Raw genomic sequence first — 22,718 nt, forward strand, 5'->3', positions numbered from 1 at the left:
AGATGCCGTTTGTAATAGGCAGGATTGTTTTCCTTAAGGTGCGCTACCAAACGGCTTCCACATCTCAGTGGCTTAAGACAATACAGTCTGCTGTTTTCTCACGCTACATGCTTCACGTCCAGTGTGAGCTGGTTGAAGGAACTCTGTTCCTTGAAGTCACACAAGTTCAAGGCTAAGGGAGCAACCACATCTTGGAGTACAACACTTGTTAGACTGCCTCAGGGAAAGGGGTCTATAGAAGCAACACTCAGATGCTCCAATGTGGAAGTGAACATATTTCTGTGCACAACTGATGAGCCAGACCAGATCCCATGGTCCACGGAACCGCAGGCAGACTAAGGCGATGCAATCCCATCATGTGCCTGGAGAGGGAGGGGAACGGCTCTCTTGACTCTCACACCTTCTGTGACCACATCATGAAGCAGTTGCTCACTCTCCACTGCCTTAGCATCCTTTTGTTTTCCATAATGCTTACCCCAATTTGTAATTGTATTATTTATTTACTTTCTGTTTCAGTTTTAGATGCTTTACCTCCATTGAACTATAAGATCTCTAAGAGGGGGACCTCCCTGGCGGTCCAGTGGTGGACTCCGTGCTCCCAATGCAGGGGGCCTGAGTTTGATTTCTGGTCAGGAAACTAGATCCCATATGCCACAAATAAGCGTTTGAATGCCGCAGCTAAAGATGTCACAGTCCCATAACTAAGACCGGTACAGCTGAATGAATGAATGAATAAATAAATACATCATACATCCCTACATCCCTAAGAGGAAGGACCATGTCAACAGGCTAATTCCATGAAACAGTTCTCAAAAACGGTTAATCAACCTAACATATTTAAATACTGAATCCAACGTTTGTCTTCAATTAGGAGAGTCCCTGTGATAATGTCACGTCTCTGTTGCCATCCTTTGTGGCTGTGGACCATCACCTCTCCATCGCCCCTTATCACGGGATACTCCCTCTGTACAATGGTGGGGGGGCAAGACAAAGACAAACTGGGTGTTCTTTCAAATGCTGTTAGCGATTGGAAAACTCAGCTAAATCCTTACAGGAATCTTCAAAAGTGGCAAAAATCAGCACCTTCAGTACACACTGCTGTAAACCTGGTAAATATTGAAAAGAAGAAAGGAATGAGGTGAATGTGCATTGTGTTGAATTGACTTTTGGCAAATTATCTCGTAGAGAACTAGTTCAGAGCTGTCACCTTGCCCTCCACTCACAGCTGCGCTTCACTGTGCAACTGAATCAGTATTTAAAAGGCACTTTGAAATAACTCTTCATTTCAGGTGCCAGGAAACAGTTTGTTAAGAGAGATTAAGTTACCGGCCCACATCATAGAGGTGATGGTGGGAAAGGTAAAATTATGGTTCAAGTTACCTCTTGCCAGTGTGGTGCTGTGGTCCTTCTTTTTCTGAGTCATACTCCAGCAAGGCTGCAATCCTTTTTATAAACTTAGCATGTTATTTACCACAAAAAGTTAGTGTATGAAGAAATATTCTGAGCATTTATCTTTGCTTTTTATCATTTTAAATAAAAACATTGTTATGATTACCTATTTTAGACACTTTTTATAACTATACCATCATTTTCTATATGAAATAGTATTATTTTCAAGCAAAATGAGAAATAATTGAAGTACAATTGCCTGTAGGGACAAGGTTACCCAGCAAAGAAAATTTAAGAATCGGTTAGCTATGACCTTGGAGAAATGGATTTTTAAATAGGCATTGTCTTAGGTCACCTAAGGCATATCTTTAGTTCCCTATAATTTCATCTCGAAAGAGGCCATCACTAAAATCAGTCAGAGGTTTCACAGACACTTGTGAATATGAACTTTTAAAAAAGGATATTTTTTGAGCTATCAATTTTTTCCTCCTGTACAGATATTTATGGCAAGGTTATTTTACAAACCATAATAGGTAAACATTAATAAAAATGAAATTTTTTCTGTACCCATTAGTTCTTAGATGTTGATTTCTGATTGTATAGAATTGCTATTATTTTTCCACAGTGATGGGCTACCTTTCTGAGCAGTGTATCCTCCCACCTGTTGGACCAACCTCGCTGTGTTCTCCTTACTCCAGGTGCAGGGCACACAGGATGGTCTCAGCCCGTCTGATGAGGAGATCTGCAGTGGCTCATGCCAGGAGAAGCTGCTGCTTAGCAAACTGAAGTCACCTAGGTTGATAAGAAGAAGAAAGAACACTTTAGAAACAGTGGAAATTAATCAGGCTCACAGAAATGAAGGCAGAATGCTTCATATAAAAAGAAAACTTTGTATTTAGGCTATAAATACAGTACATAGAACGGCAAGTAAGTAAGCACTGAACAGATGTTGATAAAATAAAAAATAATAGTAAACAAATGATCAAGTAAACATCAGAGCTGGTCTTCGGATTGCAAACCTATATGCCTATAAGACCAGGCAGGTAGGGTAAGTGAGGGAGCAGACTGGGCTTGAGACAGCAGGGAGAGGTGGAGCCGTGCTCAGCTGGTGAACACACATCCCATCTGAGGCCGCAGCCATGGCTCAGCCTGGTATCTTCCACTGACGCCATAAGGAAAACCAGGCTCAATCATGCCATGACTTCAGGTTCTCAAGGGAAGACAGAAACACAGAGTTTTATGCGAAACCTTTGGAATTTATATTTTAAAATTCAATTAAACAAAACAAAACTTTGTGCAGGTCAAAGAAGGCTAAAGCTAAAGCCCACCAGAAGCTTAGGATTAGCTCCTGAGTAGCCATGAGATCTAGGGCAACATCTTTAACTTCTAATGATGAGGAAGGATCCAGAGGGTTGAAGCCACTGTACAATGACACTCAGCTAATTAGTGGCAGAGCCGGGCTTTCTAGGTATGAGTATTCTCCTTTTAATTTATGACTCATGACCACTCTAAGACTGGCTGAATCTGATCAGACTTTTTTACATAATAGACTAGGAGCCAATCAGAAGTTGCCTTTAGGGTATCTGATCGCTGGGTCTCAATCTGTACTTCTATAAACCTTCGTAATGAGAGGTACAATTCTCTTCTGACCATTCACCTTATGGAAGGATTTCTGGGTAAAGTCAAGTGACTAAAATTCAGTGGTCCCTCAGTGTAGCCAGATGTGAAGAGTGGGAGAGAGGTATGGGTACAGGTGCCACTGGTCCCACTGGATCCATCTACTGCTTCCAGTTTCTGCTAAAAGCCACTGTTTGTATGATACGTGGTATAGTGTGATGGTTTAGAGCAAGAGATGGGTTTAAATATTGATTTAGCTGCTTATTATGATATAAGCTCTCAAAGTTCCATGTGTAAAAACAGTGATAACAACAGTACCTGAATCATAGAATTGTATTGAGGTTTAAATGAATCAGTGCATAGAAAGTGTGTAGAATGGTACTGAGACAAGGTACATACTCAGTAAATGTTTGCTACGATTTGTAACAAATGTCGGTATTTACTGAATGCCTACTGTATGTTAATTTACTTCCATTTATTACATGTAATCATCATCCCAACTCTCTTTGTTTCATGTTATCACCTTTTCAAAAAAGAAAATCAGGACTTTGCGAGAGTCAGCTTCTTGTGTAATGACACCTGGGTAGGAGTGGAGCCAAGGGTTTGAACGGAGGCCTGCTGAGCCTACCTATTTTCTTAATGCACTACTCCAGTGCCTTCTCACTGTTTCATTGAAGATACTATTCAGATCTTTAAAGAAGAGATAACTAACTCTGCTCAAACATCAAATACTTATCAAATCAGGTACCAAAGCAAAGGAGTCTCAAAGCAAACAACCAAAACACTGCAATGTGTAGTAACTTTCTGCCTTGTGTGAAAATATATAGTTCTAGATTAGAAGTGTTCCACATGACTATGAATAAGACATGAGACCATGCGGTCCATTTTCAGCCTGCATCAGCCCTCATTTTTATCCTTTAAAATGTTAGGGCTCTTAATAGATTATATGCTTATTATTGATAAATCTAGTTCCATGGAGGTAGCTTTTAGGAAACACATATTGAATGTCAGTATAGGGAAAATAACACCTGGAAGATTTCATTCTAGCCATTAAAAAAAATCTTTGCTTTTACAGATTTTTTTATACAGAGTACAATAAGATATAAACATTTATTAAAGTATATGAAGCATTAATATGAAGCATTTGATATAAAATATTGAGTGAAGACAAGGAAGGAAGCAAGAAATATAGGGAATGAGCAGCTACTGACTGCTAAAAATGTGCCAGATTCTATACCAGCTTATTTATATATACTGTTATTTATATATTAGTATTTAATGAACAAAAATTAATAAAGGTAGGGCCAAAATACATGTGAAAAATGTATATACAGCCAATTCAACTTTTCAGGGGCAGATATTTCAATTTAAACCTTAAGTCTTACTTAGATATAACTCTAATTTTTTTAACAGAAAATATTTAAAAAATAATTTTAGCCAAACAAGGGCAGGAAAGGAGAGTATCTTTTAAATTAAAATCAGTTCTGGGAAAATGAAAGCTAGGAAACACACAGACACAAATTTTCTCTGCTTTCAGAGAAAGTTAACATTATCCTAAGAGTTGATATCTATCCTCAGCAATAATACAGAAAATAGAAATGCATTACACAAAGTCAGATGAAAAATATAAGCCACTTTCTTTAGTCTGATTTCTAAAGCAGAATTTCAGTATATAAGTTAAGAGTCATCACAACTTTCCAGAATATAAAATGCATCCACATTCAAATGTTGTTTTTAGAAAACAAAACAATATTTCAAAGTCTGATAGAAATGAATTTGTTCATTATCTGCTCTTTTGGATAACTTCCATTATTACTATTTCTCCTTGGGCAGATAATTGAAAATTACTATATAACTTGTTGTGTTTTTCTGGGAAAATAGCCTAGATTCAAAATTTGTCACCCGCATTTTAATCTAAGTTATAATTTTACCAGGCCTAAAAATTATAGTTACTCTAGTACATTATTCTATTACACCTCATTAATATCTTTTCTTCTTTTTATATTCACATGGCAAAAAGGAATTTTGCCAATGCCATTTATTCCAAAGAGTCCATTCATTTTCTTTTGTCTCCACGTCAAAGTTAGCTATGAAGTATTTTAGTGACAGAATAGTGCAAATAAGATAATAAAATATTTGGACATGAGATTTAGTTCCTCCAGTTTTGCTACAGTCCTCTTTATGGCAACAAAGTAATTTACAGTGTGAATTTCTAATGCCAGCATCTGGTCACAATTTGATCCTGGTTTGTGTGTGGTCTGTCTGCAATCAAGGACTTGAAAAGACCCACAGAGCAAAAGAGAAAGCACCACGGAGCTGCCCATTTATTAGCTTATCAAGACATATTCTGTGATTCATGAGGAAACCAAGAAGAGGTAATAGTTGATGTACTTTGTTAATGAATTTAAAAGAAAGAACAGAGGGTTTTCATTCTCTACTCTCAACAATAATGAGCCTAATTTTCCATTTCTTTTGTCACAGGTAGAGTCCTTGGGAAACAGACTTTGAGACACTCATGTGGGAAGCTGATCAGAACATGTTCTCAGAAGCAACACCTGTTTTGGGATAAGAGGAGAAGGAGGAAGGGGAAGGAGAGGTTTAACTGTGATGTAGTCACAGCAGAAGCCTGAGACCAGCTCACAGGGAGCTCGGGACCCAGAGGGTTAGCCAGCACATGCCCACTGTCCTGGAGCTGGATCGCCTGGGCTTGGGCAAAGCAGGCTTCACACAGCTTTTCCCAATTGCGTGGTAAATGACATCATATTGATACTTTGAAATTGGAGGTATGTGTGTGAGCTATTTACAACATAGTAACTGGCTAATGCAAACAATCAGAGCTCTGTCACTTCCCATTCCCAAATCTTCAGCCTCCGTTAAGAAAGACTGATGCGCACATCTCAGTATTCAAATCCATGTGATAAGTTCTTAATTGCACATGGTGCTACATAGAGGGAATGACGGCTATATTTGGATGGCTACGTTCTGGATGGCTATAACTTCTCTAGGCTAGGTCTTCTCTGTTCTACACAGAGTATCATTCTAACCCCAGGATTTCAAGTCTCACTGCATTTCAGGGTCTTTACTGTTGCCTTCTGGAGAGAGGCAACTAGCTCCCATAGAAATGGAATCATTCCTGTGAGATAGAACACGGTGATATGACTGCCAACGCCCAAGCAACAGACTTATCAGAGGAGTAGGTTCTGACAATGATCAAAGAACATCCTAAGTCTAATACTTAGAAAAAAAGTCAATGGAAATGATTTTATTTAAAAATACTTGGGAACGTCCCTGGCAGTCCACTGAGTAAGACACCACACTTTCACAGCAGGGGGCACATGTTCAATTCCTAGTCAGGGAACCAAGATCCCGCCTGCCTTGCAGTGCAGTAAAAGAAATAAATAAAATAGACAGAATTTAAAAGTACTGCCATTTCTTTACTTGCAATCATGGTCAACCCTACCAGTAGAGAGATAATCACTACACCATGTTTTTGTTTAATGGAGTCACAAAAATTTTCTAAAGCCAGTTTAGCATGTAGACCAATAAGGTGGGGGAAGATTTTAAATATATGAGCCAAACCACACAAAGATTTTGGGCTAAAATCATTCCAGTTTTTTAAAAAATGGAATTCCACACAAAATGAACACAGTTTCTGTTTGCAAATAACAGTGTTTTTCGGAAATTCAGAGAGTTGGTATGAGAGAATTCACCATTAGCTGGGGTAGCAGAAAAAATTAGAGGAACCATTCTGAGCAAAGCTACACATCTTTCAAAGTTCTTTCTTCTTTTTAGCCCTTTACTCAACAGAGAAAGGCTATAAGGGAAGATTCAGAATTTGACAGATTACACAGAAACTCTTCTCAGCTTTGCCCCTTATATTTTACACCCACAGTAATTCTTAGCAATTTGGCAATTGCAAAAACACCCCTTAGGCATCCAATTCAGGGAAAAAACAAAACACTAGCCATCAAACGGAGAAGAACTTGTCATGATTTTAGTACATGAGGTTAGAATTAAGGAGACATAGTAAGAAAAGTGTGGATGATCCTGAAACTCAGTGATTAAAAAGTAACTCAGTATTGACTGTATCTATTCCAGCACCGATCACATTTCTGTAACAGGCATCAAAGCAGTCAGGATGTGAGGTTTCCAACAAATGCCCTATAATGACATAAAATCAGTGGGTGCAAACTCAGTCTTATACATCACAACTCAGTACAGGGCCTACCACACGGCAGGAACTTAGTCTCTCTCAGGAACTTGGACAGGGCAGCCTGGTGGGCTGCAGTTCATGGGGTAGCAAAGAGTCGGACTTGACTGAAGTGACTGAGCACACACAACCCCTTGCTTGAAGGTGAAAGACAGCCCAGCCACATTTGGATTCTCTAATCAGCTACTTAATTCCTCTCCTATAGTACCCATTGTTTCATTCAACAAAACTATGTTGAATGTTTTCTATATTGTGGTATTCTAGGAGAAGCTGAAAATATAGACGAACTCATATTCTTCTTGAGACAGATAAAATTCAGACAATAAAGCATAGTAATGGAGCTACTAAAGCACAGAGGAGAGACCTTGAACTGTAACTGCCTTTGTCTTCTGTGTGATCAAATGCATTTTTCTCTCAAAATAGGTGCTCAGACTATTAAAAATTAAGAACAATAACTTCACTTGACTGAAAAATATGAATGCAACTAATGTTTCAATGTTCAAAAAACTAAGATCATGGCATCAGGACCCATCCTTCATGGCAAATAGACAGGGAAAAAATGGAAATGGTGACAGATTTTCTTGGCCTCCAAAATCATGGCAGATGGTGACTACAGCCATGAAATTAAAAGATGCTTGCTCCTTGGAAGAAATGCTATGACAAACCTAGACAGCATATTAAGAAGCAGAGACATCACTTTGCCAACAAAGATCTGTATAGTCTGAGCTATGGTTTTCCCAGTAGTCATGTATAGATGTGAGATTTGGACCATAAAGAAGGCTGAGCACTGAAGAATTGATGCTATAGAATTGTGGTGTTGGAGAAGACTGTTGCGTGTCCCTTGAACAGCAGAAAGATTAAACCAGTCAATCCTAAGAGAAATTGACCCTGAATATTCATTGGAAGGACTTATGCTGAAGCTGAAGCGCCAATACTTTGGCCACCTGATGCTGGAGAAGATTGAGGGCAAGAGGAGAAAAGAGTGACAGAGGATGAGATGGTTGAATGCTATCACCAACTCAACAGGCATGAGTTTGAGTAAAATCTGGGAGATAGTGAAGGACAGGGTAGCTTGGCATGCTACAGTCCATGGGGTCACAAAGATTCAGACAAGACTTAGCGACTAAACAACAACGTTTCTGTTAAGTAAATGGGAGACTGTGAGGCTGAAGGAATGTAGTGTGGAGCCTTAAAAACAATCCAATCTTTCCCTGATTTTAAGCTGGAATGCATCTGAGTTAGTCTTTCAGTAGTTCAACAATATTTTCATTTTCCTTTTATGTACAATTCACAGACTAGGTCCTGGGGATTTAAAGAGCAATGAAGAAAATTCAAGTGGCTTTCCCAAAAACCTGATACGTTATGACCCTTTCAAAAGTTTGATAAAATTTCATGATACTTTTCAAGAATATAAATGCTCTAATTTATGTCTATTTATGAAATGTTAGTCTATATAAATGAGTTACTTCACAAATGATTCTGGTAGAAAATGAATTTATCTTTATAACAGGCAAAACAAAACAATGAGATAGATCCCTGTTTGAATTTGGCTGTCAAACTTTTCAGCTACAATTTTAGGTCTTTGGATTTATGGATAGCAAAAACTGGTTCTGAACATTAAGAACAGTCCAGGGCATATGTGCAAAGGAATTCTGCAAAGTTTGCATATTGACTGAACCAACTACTGCCTTAGCTGGACTTTTCAGGCCATGCACTGCGTATCTTGCAAATACTGTTATAGTAAATCATTCCACATAAGCTCATGGAATTTGAACATGTCTTCTGGTTTTGACACAGACTGTCTACAGCCGGTTAACAACAATGAGCCTTGAATATGACCCATCTGTGGGCAATTGCTTTGCTTTTTTTCCCTTCTTTTTCTATAGGCGTTTTATTCTAGATCAGTATTTTTAGCAATGGGTATGGCGTCTGCCACTAGAGACAATGGATGAGACAGTAGGCCAGCATCTGTACAAATATTTCACCACCATTAAAAACCAGCAAAACAAAGCCAACAGCTTAAAGTATACGTCCTGCAGACGGCTGAAGCAGCAACAGCATCCTTTAATTCAAAGGGTAGCATCTTGGCCTGAAGTGCACCTGGAGAATGACCCTCCTCCTCATTTCAGTGGTTCTCCCTCATCCCCGGGCACATGTGGTGCAGACACTCGCAGCCATATGGACCGGGCGCGCGGGAGGTGGGAAGTTCCCTTTGCCCTGATTGAATCATACTCAATGGGGGTTTCTATATTCCAAGATCAATACGACTTAAAGCTGTAACCTGGCAAGCCACAGGCCCAGTATGGGAAAGTACATCTTTCCCTCTGAAGTATAAGGCTTCACCCTAGGTTTTCACACTAGGTTTTTATTGATGGATACTTAGATGTGAAAGGAAAATGCACATCTGTTACTTCCAAACTGGGCACATTTTCCTCACTAGACCTTTGAAAGGAATGAGGAGCTAAACTTGACACTGTGAAAGTGTTTTCCACGCCTTGGCTAAGCTGTGAAAGAAATCCACTTCGAAATGTTTTGAATAAACAGGGTATCAGTTAGGACACTTGTTAAAAAAAACCCACAAGTTCTTTCTGGAAAACAAAAATGAGAGAAGCCTATAGATTAATGATCTCATAGAAAGACTAAATACAAACATCAGACACTCAAGAAATAGGTTTATAAGAAGTGGCTTTGTAACTGGGCAGGGTCCTATGGGGCATTCCTGGGACAGACACCTCTTCCACATCCTTTGCTTTATACTCTCTAATGTATCTAGATAATAAGTGTCCACTGCACACTTTCTGAATTGTTTTATGGAGGCTAAAACTTCCACCAAGGGGAAGAGATTAACTACTTGATCACCATGAGCATGTGGCCCCCAGACCTAAGTACTGATAATGTTAACTCCTGTTACACTACCCTGTTACCTCATCATGAACCAATTAGAATTGTGTCTGAGCTGATCACATACCCTTGGACCCCCCTTCCCTAACCTGGCCTTTACAAATGCTTTAAAAAAATTTTTTTTTAGATTACACATTTAAGCAACATCATAGGATATTTGCCTTTCTCTGTCTGGCTTACTTCGTTTAGTATGATAATCTCTAAGACCAACCATGTTGCTGCAGCTGGCATTACTTCATTCTTTTTTATGGCTGAGTAATAGTCCATTTTAATCTTTAAAAGTGATACAAATGAGCTTATATGCAAAACAGAAATAGACCCACAGACATAGAAAACAAACTTATTTTATTCAAAATAGAAGAGGGAAATCAGAAGAAGGGAAATAAACTTAAGAGTTTGGGATTAACATATACATACTATTATATATAAAATAGATAACCAGCAAAGACCTACTCTATAGTAGAAAGAATTATACATAATATTTTGTAACCTAAAAGGGAGAAGAATCTGAAAAATGGTATGTATATATACAACTGAATCCTTTTGTTGTACATCTGAAACTAACATGTTATAAATCAACTGTATTTCAATGAGGAGGGGAAAAAAAAAAGCTTTGCTAAAACCAATAGGGGAGTTTGGGTTTTTTGAGTACTAGCTGTCCCAGACTCCTTGTATGATGCCCTACAGTAAAAGCTGCACTTGACTTCAACACACTTGGTGTTAGTAGACTGGATTTACTGTGTGCAGAAGACAGGGCCCAAGTTTGGCTCAGCAATGGTTTCCAACCTGGTATTCTAATACTCTGATTAATGCTATTATTTTTCAAGTTAAAAAATATACTTTATACAATAACAGCTTTTTACACTTCTTTTCAAAATTATTTTAAATTCTATGTATGTATTTATTTTTGTCTGTGCTGGGCAGACTTTTCTCTCGTTGTGGTGAAACTAGAGAAACTCTCTGGGTGGTGTGCAGGCCTCTCACTGTGGCGGCTCCTCTCCTGGAGCTCCAGCAAGGCCTCCAGGGGGCGTGGGCTCAGGGATCGGGGCTCACGGGCTCTAGAGTGCTGGATCAGCAGTTGTGGTACATGAGCTCAGCTGCCCCGTGGCATGTGGAATCTTTCTGGACTAGGGATTCAACCTGTGTCTCCTGGCATTGGTAGGGGAATTCTTTATCACTGAGCTGCCAGGGAAGCCCTATTTTTCAGATGTTGAGATCTGGGCTCTCCTGCTCACTAAGGGTCCTGGAAGCCACTTAACGCCTCACTCCTTTAACAACAACATCACCTGGACTGCTTGCCGTTCTCTGTTACCGTGACCTTGTCCAGGGTTTACGTAGCCCACCCTGGCACTGAGAATAGGATGAGTGAGCTACATCCTCATGTTTTCTTCCCATGTTGTTATTTTTTTGCCTGATTTCTTCCCAGGAGGAAGTTGCACATTTTAACCAGATAGATATGAGGAAAAGAAACTGTTTTTCTCCCAAGATAGCAATCAAGGACCTTGGGCAATATGTGCAGAGTTTTCTGGAATTCTATTAAAAATTATCTGATAAACTGCCTTTGGGTCTCTGCGTTGTTTCCTTTGTGTGGGGTGAGATGTGAGACCTACTAGGCTTAGCAAGCTTAGCTGGATATTACTTAAACTTTAGGCAGTAAACAAAGATGTGCTCTGTAGTGCACAGATGGCTGGAATGATCAATTTGAGAGCTGAAACTTACAGTAAGAATTACCTGGTTCTACCTACATTCATTAAACTTGGTGTAATAGTAGCCCCAAAGATATGGTACCTTAAGTAGTCCATCTGTTCCCTCTATTAAAACCTTCTTGGTCTAGCTTCTAAAAGCCAATCAGTCTACTTTTCTCTTTGAGCGAAAAATAAAACAGATATTTTGAGAAAAGTCACAAATCATCACCACTGTATGTATACTCTTTGTAGTATTACATTTTTCCCTGGGAAAAAAAATGATAATAAATACAAAAGGGATCTGTGAAATATGCCTCCATTAAAGTAAAATACAACTCTTTCATCAGGCTAAATGCACACCTATAATGGCTTACTTCTCCATGGAACTGTGATACATGTGACAGAATGAGAGTGGAAATGGGTCACACAGAATATACTTTATTGTTAGTATTATTTTTAAGTGTATCCCTTGGGGGAGTTTTGGATAAATGGACTGAATGTTATTTCATTTCCGAGGTCTTTGCTCAGGAAGCCAATGAAGCCAAGTATGTAGAGCAAAAGACATCTGCTCAAGGTCAAAGAATGGGTGAGCTGCTGCGAGACCTCACTCCATTCCCCACCAGACAAGGCCCTTCCAGGTCCACAGACTCCAGCTCATTTCCTCTTCTTTGTTACCTGGAAAACTGAAGATATCCGCTATCATGCAGAATCAAACAGCGTACTTTACCAATCAACGGAGCTAAGTACACTGTGAAATCTCTAGGATGAGAAAAGACACCACACATGCCCACACTACACCACCATCACAGCAACAATTTTTATTTTTGTAAAGCAATTATCAACTTATGTATAAATGATTACAGTATCTGAGATCCAAGATCTCTGGAAAAAAACAGATGTTGCAATCAAAACATAATTGAGCTATTTTGGAGTAGAAAGCCTACTTGCTCTTCAAAACATATAAATATCTAAAAATTAAACAATGACCCACTTAGAGCAGAAATGCTTCACTGAGATATTTTAAGGATACATTTTAAGTGAACTTCCCTCCTTGATGAAAAGTTTCTATAGTTTAATACTGGTATTTCCCAACCTGGGATGAATGTGTGTCTCTGGGTGTATGTGGCTCTATGTGTATGTTGGGGGGTGGGTGGATGTGGTCAGCAATGATGAGTTAATTTCCTCAAGTGATCTGATCTGAAAATCCATCTGTGATCATTTACAGCCTAAAAAAATAATGTCCTGTACATGTAGGCACTCTTATTTTTTCAAATGTGCACATATGCTTTCATAAGAAAAATGCTAATTCATTTTAAAGTGTTGTCAACTTCATTGTACATTTTTGTTATTACTATTTTTTAATTTCATGGAATAAAAACATAGCAATTACCTACAGGCAACTGCAACATTTTAAATGTTAAGAAGGAGTTCTTCTAGGGTAGATGTGCTGAGATAATGTATTTCAAGAGTTACTGATAAAAATACTTACAATAAGGACTTACTAGAGATATAAAGTAATGGTGATATGATAGATACAATGGATTTCCAATTATGTATGAGTCACATTATAAGAATCACTAAGCCATTTGGTTATATTAAGTCTAAATATTTGAATCTAGCCTCAAAATAAAACACTCAGAAAACAATTAACAGCCATTGCCACTGGGAAAAAGAATGAGCTTGTGAGCAGCTGGTGCAAAGGTCCCTCTTTTTATTCTCTATACATCTACACTGTTCAAATTGTTTACAACAACCATAAATTCAAGTCTTCCTTTTATATTTTAAAAAATAATTAAAAGATATAATTGAATCACTCTGCTGTACAGCAGAAAATTAATACAACATTGTAAATCAACTATACTTCAATAAAAAATATAATAAATTTAAAACAAACATGAAAGTAATTAAAAGGAAAGCAACCACATAAAATAAGATCAACAGTCTCTTTGAAGACCAGTGAGGTGCTGGCTCCATCCCCTAAACACCCATTCTCTTGCACCAGGCTTGCATTAGGAACAGAGAATTGCTTCTCATTCCCAGTCACTTTGGAGGCTGCTCCCAAGTTGACAAACATCTTTACCACATGCTGCGCCCTGGACTGCAGGCTTCATGTGGAGTCTAAGAGCTCCCAGGGAAGACTGTGAGCAAGCTCCATATCACCATGCCTGTATGTTTGGGGGTCACAGGACTACAGTATATTCCCACCCAGCTGGTTTGACTGTGCAGCTGCCTATGGGTGCAGAGAGGAAGATTGAGTCTCGCCTCCTCCGACCAAACATGTGCTGGCACACCCCAGAGAGCGTCTGTGAAATCCAAGTCTGTCCTACACCAGGAGGAGATTATAGCTGCCTGATGCACGGTGACTTCTGCCCTTAGTAACTCTACGAGAGCTGGTATTCAGTGTTCGGGATGCATGCAAATTATGCGATACTTAATGTGTTTAGATTCAAAAAGCTGTAGCAAATTCCGTGCAACTTTTGCTAATATGGTAAGTTAATCTAAAATATTTTCAATTCTGTCCAAAAAAATACTGCCACGCTAAATTACCTCAAGTTAAGTAATGTCATGTTGTATTCTGGCATGACATTCAGGTAGCTCATTGTAGCAAATAAAAACATTTATATCCTTTAGGGAGATTTCATGGAAAGCAGATGTACTGCATTTTTTCCCTAAAGAATTTAGTTCAGTTTTAGCAATGCATATGTGAAGTGGATAAAACACTACAAATAAAAGATTCTGGCTTTTATTTTATGTATAAATTAAACCTTGATATTTTAAGTATAGTACGGGGGAAGTGAATTATTTAAACCTAAGGCTCACATTTTCATTTCTATCTGTCACATCTACACAGATTTTCCTTTTTCATTCAACGGGAGGAAAACAAAATGGGCTGATGTTGATTGATTTTTTTTTTTTTTAATTTAGGACCAATATATACTGACTGGCTTTGTTTTCACACACATACACACATGCATATACATATATACACACATATTATATACACATATACATATATATATAGGCATGAGAAATATACCCATATTGGAGAAGGAAATGGAAACCCACTCCAGTACCCCTGCCTGGAAAACTCCGTGGACAGAGGAGCCTGGTGGGCTACAGACCAGGGGGTCGCAGAGTCAGGCCCGACTTAGCAACTAAATCACCACCACCATGTATATACCCACACACATAGTTTTTATTACTTTACTCTTTCAATTCTTTCTCTCCCCCCCCAAAACCCCCCAACCCATGTATATATTCAGATCCGATTTTGACTATGTAATCTAGCCAAACATTGTGGACCAGGAATGCCACCTGTCACTTCAGTGAACAAAGAATGTCGTGGCCATCAAACCTACAGCTATTGCAGCCACCGCTGATGGTGCACCTTGGGGAGAACACAGGAGTTAAACTGGATATTGGCCCTAGAGAGTTAAGGTGCATATCAAAGGAATACTTTAATTAAGCCCAAGCTCTTATATTTTCCCATACATAGAAAATCACTAAATTCATTAACTTGAGATATTTGTTTTTTCTTTAATTAGCAGTAATCTTTTGATCTTCAACTCCCCCCCCCCACCCCCTCCAGAAAATTTCTATATATCTTGGCTCCTCCCTAATCTCTTCAGAACAGTCCCTCAGAGCTATCTGAGAAGCTGGATCCCAGGCTACAGTCCTCAGTAAAGTCTTCAAATAAAATATAATTCTCAACTTTCAGGCTGTGCATTTTTTCCAGTCTTTGTCAAGTATCCAATGCACAAACTCACTGTTCATATGGTTAATTGGCTGTTTCACCTTTTTTCTCCTTAATGGATTTTTGTCACATAGAAACAATCCTCGATGAATATATTCAGTGAGTGGCTCTTCTGCAACAGTTTTTCATGTATGGTTTCTAAATTCAGGTCCAGAACATGCCTCCTTTACACAAAGGCTTTCTCTAGACTCCATCTCTCAAAGCTAAATGAGCTGAGGGCCACTAGCTAGTTTAGGGCATAAAAGCTGTGCATCTAAGCTCTTCCTGGTCTAGAAGGACTTGTCAAGATTAGGTCTCCTTCACAGAACTGTCTACCCTCAAGCACAAGGACAAGGCTCAACAGACTCCTTCCTTCTGGTAACTCAACATAAACTTCTCTTTTTTGAGAGTGAAAAAATAAGCTTAAATGTTTCCAGAAAAAATTTCAATACTAAGGAATAATTCCAAAGTCTCAAAGATCTATGGTTAGGTAGGGAAGCTGAGTTGCTGGTAATATTTTTAGTGTATTTACTACTTGCATTTTAGTTAGGAACTTGTATATATACATCTTTATGTTTTGCTGTGTTGTGGAGGAGGATTTAGCAGGAGGGTTGGAATAAGGTGCAGTGATAATGAGTCATGGGGAAGGAAGATACAAGTGGCTTTTTTCTCTTCCTAAGCATCTGATGTAATGGTAAGAAATGACTCCAGAGGTTGTGTGATCATGGGAATAAATAATCTTGAGGTTCCAAATTTTAAAAGGCATCAAACGAGAATGCTTAGCACTGACTACCCTCAAAACTGCTTTAATGCCCCATGCTTTACCTTCTGGACTTCCTGTCTCAATGATTTTACGTCCATGAAATAAAATAATGGGAAAAAATTCAACAGGATGGAAACAGAGTTAATCATGAAAAGGTATCTTCCCTCAGCATGAACTTTTTCTCTTCATTCAACAAATGTCTAATGAGAAAAGATTTGTACTGGGCCTATGGGCTTCCCTGGTGGATTAAATGGTAAAGAATCCACCTGCAATGCAGGAGATGTGGGTTCAATCCCTGGGTTGGGAAAATCCCCTGGAAAAGGGAATGGCCACCCTCCAGTATTCTTGCCTGGAGAATTCCATGGTTAGAGGAACATGGCGGAATATAGTCCACGGGGTTGCAAAGAGTTGGATATGACTAACTAACACTATTCTAGGCACTTGGAAACACATTAGTGCACTAAACAGATGAAAATCTCTACTCTGGTGAAACGTATGTCCTAGGGCAAGAAACTACGCATGCTCACCATGTGCATATACATAATGCATTAATAGAACTTTCACTGAAGTCAAACAGAAATTGTATTAAAACTAAGAGCCACTGTCTATGGGTCTTGTACACACTTTAAATTTCATAGGGTAATTAAATTGCCCTTTAATATTTGCTTTAAACTCCCCCCTCACTTCTTAATGAGATTACAATCTCTTCCTAGTTTGACAAGAGCAGGAACCAGGCACAAGGAATAGAGCCATAAAGAGTCATTTAGAGTGTTCTACAGAGCGAGACTTCTCCAAACTCAAAACTGGGTTTAATGATGTGGACGGAAACAATTGCTCAAACTCTCTCTTTACATTTGCTGGATAATCACTTTTAGCAAAATTTAGTAAATTAAAAAGAAATCTTTCCAATATATTTGGCAATTTCCCTTTATTTCTGCAAATGATGGTCTGCTTTTGAGAGTTTTGATACATTTCATCATCAGTGAGACAAATGCTAGGATGTTTCATTCACAATGAAAATTATTACAGAATCAAGAGGCTGCATCAAGTGCCATATTAGGGAAAAGATATCTATGGCAATGTAAACGAGAGTGCATTCATTCAAATCATAGAACTGGAAAGCCCTTTGAAATGTTTCTTTACATAAGAGTGCCTCTAAATAGATAAATGGAGAAGGAAATAGATAAAAACTCATGTGGCATTCAAAAATTATTTGTTGAAGCCCGACTATGAGTTGGGCTTCCCTGGTTGCTCAGCTGGTTAGAATACACCTGTAATGTGGGAGACCTGGGTTCAATCCCTGGGTTGGGAAGATCCCCTGGAGAAGGGAAAGGCTACCCCCTCCAGTATTCTGGCCTGGAGAATTTCTTGGACTGTATAGCCCATGGGGTTGCAAAGAGCAGGACATGACTGAGTGACACTCACTTCATTACTATGAGTCAGGTATCGTATTATGTATTGGGAACAACTAAGTCATAGGTCATATTCTCAAGAAGCCAAGTGTAAATAAAGGGGTCAGAAATATAGACAATCTAACCATAAACCAATTTTATAATGATGGCATATTTAAAGTGATGTAAAAAAATTGCCAAGATTATACTATTCCATGGCCTCTTGAAAATGCTCCTTCAACTCCTTTATCAACCATACTCACTAGAGAAAAAGCTTTATTTTTACTAATTTCTGCTTAATGCCTGGCACAATCCATAAGGTTCTTCTGTTTTACATGTTCTCAAGAGACAAAGATAAAATATCTGGTTACCAAAAAAAAAAAAATCTGATTATAATTTCTTTATAAGACCCTTCAAGTATTTTAGAATAAATTATTTTTTGAAAACTATTTTAATTGTTGAATTTACTTAAATACCATCACTTTCCAGCAAAGGTTTTAGGGGTATAAAGTAAAAGATACAATCATAAGACAAATAAAAAAGCAATAGAAAAATAAACCCACGTTATAAGTAATCAGATAAGTTAACCATTAGAGTTACTGTTATTAGTAGTTGGAGGCTTATTTCGATTTGCATTTGAGCTTCCTGGCAGACAGTGCAAAGATGAGAAATGTGACAAGTTAGTTACATAATTTAAATAATGGCAAGAATAATCATGCCAGTTTTTCAGGGGAGATCAAGTTATTTTGACATTAAAATCTAGAATAGCTTTTACATGGAGAGAGAAGATTAAATTATAAAATGGCCACTATCCAAATACTGAAGCATATTTCATACAACCAGTCCAATAAAATCCAAGGACAAATATTAAAACAAATTTAGTGATGGGAGTTTCAGAAGGAAGCGGATCACTATGATATAAACACATGGCTCAGGATATGAATACATGGATAGATCAATTGCCCTCCATTTTCCCCCAGAGCACTTTTTCATCTGGCATTGGAAATATCTGCATCGCCAACAAGTCAAGGTTAATTCTTTGGAAGAAACCTTGGAGAGCTGGCTTCCTATAATGTTGCTTTATGGTGGATGGATGGTCTATAAGCTTTGAAATTTAAAGAAACCAGTGTTAGGATTGTTAGTTTACTGTGAACGATGAGAGAACAAGCCAGCCTGGATCTTTGCTTGTACAGGATGTAGAAGACCTTCCATCATAACACGGAAATGAGCTGACAGAAATCAGGATTCTCCAGAGACATAATGTGGACTGATTTTAAGATTTGAATAAATATCCCAAATATTAACATAGAGCAGAGAAAAAAAATGCTTTTATGGGGGAATTATTTTTAAGATGGATATAAGAAATTATTTCAGTTAATTCAAGTAAATAAATGGGCAATGGAGCCTTAAAAGGCAAAATGACTCTAAGAAGGACAAAAAGAAAGCAATGCCCGTGCAAAACAGAGTTCTTCAAAGGCTCCCTCCCCACCCTAATTAAAATTTTCAAAAGGGAGCATTGGTTTTTTCTTATTTCTGTTCTGTAGCACTATAATATCAAACTGCTTCTTTCTTTCCTAATAATTTTGGATCTCTTTGAATAATCTTTTAATTCTCTTTACCATCTATCTGCTACATAGGTTCTTAGGAAAATGCAAATTACAGTTTGCCAGTAGAATTTCAACCCAAATACTCAGAAAAGCGTAGGAGAGCTGAGTTTGATGGTGGAAACCCGGTTCTGCTTATCTCAGTGCTCACTGACGCTGCCTCTTAACCAGGTTACCCTTCCACTTCCCACGTTTATTTGTTCTTGTTCAGAACCCATTGTTTGCAATCAGAGAGCAAGCAAGTACTTGAGGCTCTGAAATCTATTTTACATCAATCCATAGATAATTTCAAAGGTGGAAAAGGAAAGTCATCTCCTCTTTATCTTGATATTCGTAATTGGAGCTCTGTGAGACTGTTTACCTTCCATCTTCCACGGAAGCCGTGAGATGAAAGCAAGGTGCGAAACAGCAGAGTCTTTGATCATTTTGACTTTGTGGAACTGGGTGGCCAGGATGAAAGTCCACAGTTGATCACATTAGTGAATTCCCTCTTAAACTTTTTAAAAGAGAGAAATAAAAAGGATTTGTCCAACAAATAGCATGTTAGAAAAACAGTGGCAATGAAGTTGACCTTTCTGTTATATCAAAGGGGCCTTACTAAGTGCCTTATGGATAAACTTCAAGGTTGAGGAAAATAACTGCTACACAGGAAAGCGTTTTGCTTATTTATTTTTTCTGTTGGCTCATTTAGAGAAGCTCAAAATCTTAAACTACCAGTTAAATTGGGTGCCTGCTAAATGAGAAAATTTGCAACATATAGTTTATTTAATGCTCTGGTTAATGTTACACAAGGTATAACAAAACTCCTACTAGGTTTTTTTTTTTTAATGCAATGGTAAATCAACAGAAAAAAAAAGTTTTCTTTAACTTTACTAACTAAGGCAATGTATTCTAGCATGTATGTTTATTTATTAAAAACATTAAATTCAACTAGATTTACCCAAATAAGACATATATTCATTAGGCTCACTGCAAAGTTTTAGTTTATTCAGTGATAATTGAGCTGAAAAAATAATTGAGATGGATGAGTAACAAACATAGGAGAACAAATTTCTGTTTCAAGAAGATTAGAAATATTTCTCAGTAGTTAGAGACAGACCTCCAGAATATGAGGAGGACGGGCATTTGATGCAGCAAGAATTGTATAACACGCCCACTGAGGCTCCATCTTCCTACTGAAATATCTATGGCAGAGTATTTTCAAATTTGGGGAAAATCTCACTTGAAAAACAGGCTAGTTTTGAAGTAAAAAGGGAATCAGCTAAGAGGTAAAGTCTAAGGCTGATTTCTTCATCTTTCCCCTAGTGAGATGAGAGTGAAGAAACCGTACTTAAAGGAGGAAAGAAATTCAAGGAATTGAGAGAGACAGAGAGACAGTTTGTAGCCTATAAAGTACTAACATTTGAAAAAAAGATGAGTGAATATCCATCATTCAGATGTCTGTTAACTTGATGCCATGCAGGTCAAACATCAGGTTGGGAGTTAAATTTTTCATTTCTAAAAATAAATGATAGAGGATATATGCTTTATCCTTGGAGTCTTCAGAACATTGATCATTTAGGTTATTTCTACTGGGGAAATTTTACTTACCACCTTACTTTTATAGTTTGTCTTTTCCCTATACATCTTGCCTCTACAACTAGAATGGAAGAAAAGCCAAACTAATCATCTCCTTAGCAGCAGACAAGGTTAGTTCCTACCTGGTCCCCATTCTTTTTGGACTTTTCCTTAGTAAAAGGATTTTGCTCCCTTCTGTACCCTTCACATACTAGAAGCTAGAAAGGCAGATTCTAGCTTCAAATGAGTCACTGATCTAAGCTGCTCCATGGCGGCCTCTGTCAGTGACTGGGTTAAGCAGGCACATTTCATTTAATCCTGACTGCCACACTTGAAAGAAGATCTGCTGAGGCCTTCTGGGAATGGGTGCCTTCACCCTGAGAAGGAGGCATTCTGAGTATACATCCTCTCTTTTATGCTGTCACCTGTTGATGTGTCTGTAAGTAATGCCTGCAGCTACGAGCAAGGAGAATGGAAAGACAGAACGAATGGGAATCATAGTTCCAATGGATGTGGATGAATTGACCGATCCTGGGCTTACTTGACTTCCACACACGTGTGGTTATCAGAGATAATAAATTCCCTGAAAGCACCTTAACTGATCAGTTTCTAGTCCCTTCAACTACACTAGTGAGTATGCAGCTTCCACTTCTTTTCCTTCCTCATCCTCCAACTCTACCTACCTATCTACTTATTATCATCTATTTAACATCAATCTACAATTCTGTCCTCCTGTCTTAGTTTCATTTCTCAAAGTCTTTCTTTTGGGCTCTTAAAATAATTTCTAATTCATCTCCCTATCTGTAGCACTGGTCTCTGACTACATCCAGCAGACTGCAACCATCCTGCCTTTTCTAGAAGGGAAATTAAATCACATTATTCCTTCACTTAAATTCTTTAAATAGTGTCTTATTATTGGGAGATAAGAAAGCCTTCCTCAGCAAGCAATGTAAAGAAATAGAGGAAAACAATAGAATGGGGAAAGACTAGAGATCTCTTCAAGAAAATTAGAGACACTAGGGGAACAAACGTATCATGCAAAAATGAGGATAATAAAGGACAGAAATGGTATGAACCTAACAGAACCAGAAGATATTAAGAAGAGGTGGCAAGAATACACAGAAAAATTATACAAAAAAGATCTTCATGACCCAGATAACAACGATGGTGTGATCACTCACCTAGAGCCAGACATCCTGGGATGCAAAGTCAAGTGGGCCTTAGGAAGCGTCACTACAAACAAAGCTAGTGGAGGTGATGGAATTCCAGTTGAGCTATTTCAAATCCTGAAAGATGATGCTGTCAAAGTGTTGTACTCAATATGCCAGCAAATCTGGAAAACTCAGCAGTGGCCGCAGGACTAGAAAAGGTCAGTTTTCATTCCAGTCCCAAAGAAAGGCAAAGCCAAAGAATGCTCAAACTACTGCACAACTGTACCCATCTCACACACTAGCAACCTAATGATCAACATTCTCCAAGCCAGGCTTCAGCAATACGTGAACAGTGAACTTCCTGATGTTCAAGCTGGATTTAGAAAAGGCAGAGGAACCAGAGATCAAATTGCCAACATCCGCTGGATCATGGAAAAAGCAAGAGAGTTCCAGAAAAACATCAACTTTTGCTTTATTGACTACACCAAAGCCTTTGACTGTGTGGATCTCAACAAACTGTGGAAAATTATGAAAGAGACGGGAATACCAGACCACCTGACCTGCCTCCTGAGAAATCTGTATGCAGGTCAAGAAGCAACAGTTAGAACTGGACATGGAGCAACAGAGTGGTCCCAAATAGGAAAAGGAGTACGTCAAGGCTGTATATTGTCACCCTGCTTATTTAACTTATATGCAGAGTACATCATGAGAAACGCT

The 22,718-nt window shown here is 38.3% G+C and overlaps 1 protein-coding gene across 3 annotated transcripts in view; it reads right to left on the minus strand.

Moving 5' to 3' along the window:
• Positions 1-22,718, minus strand: part of B3GALT1 (beta-1,3-galactosyltransferase 1) — a 410,729-nt gene that overhangs the window by 47,886 nt on the left and 340,125 nt on the right. For 2 of the 3 annotated variants that reach the window (XM_069577325.1, XM_069577327.1), the window contains one exon: positions 2,064-2,181. The gene's annotated coding sequence lies outside the window, so the exon portion shown is untranslated. Of the gene's footprint in view, positions 1-2,050; positions 2,182-22,718 lie in introns of those variants that run through there. The other variant, XM_069577326.1, reaches the window with a different exon arrangement.

The sequence above is a fragment of the Ovis canadensis genome, chromosome 2, assembly GCF_042477335.2.
Source record: "Ovis canadensis isolate MfBH-ARS-UI-01 breed Bighorn chromosome 2, ARS-UI_OviCan_v2, whole genome shotgun sequence".
Classification (NCBI taxonomy): domain Eukaryota; kingdom Metazoa; phylum Chordata; class Mammalia; order Artiodactyla; family Bovidae; genus Ovis; species Ovis canadensis.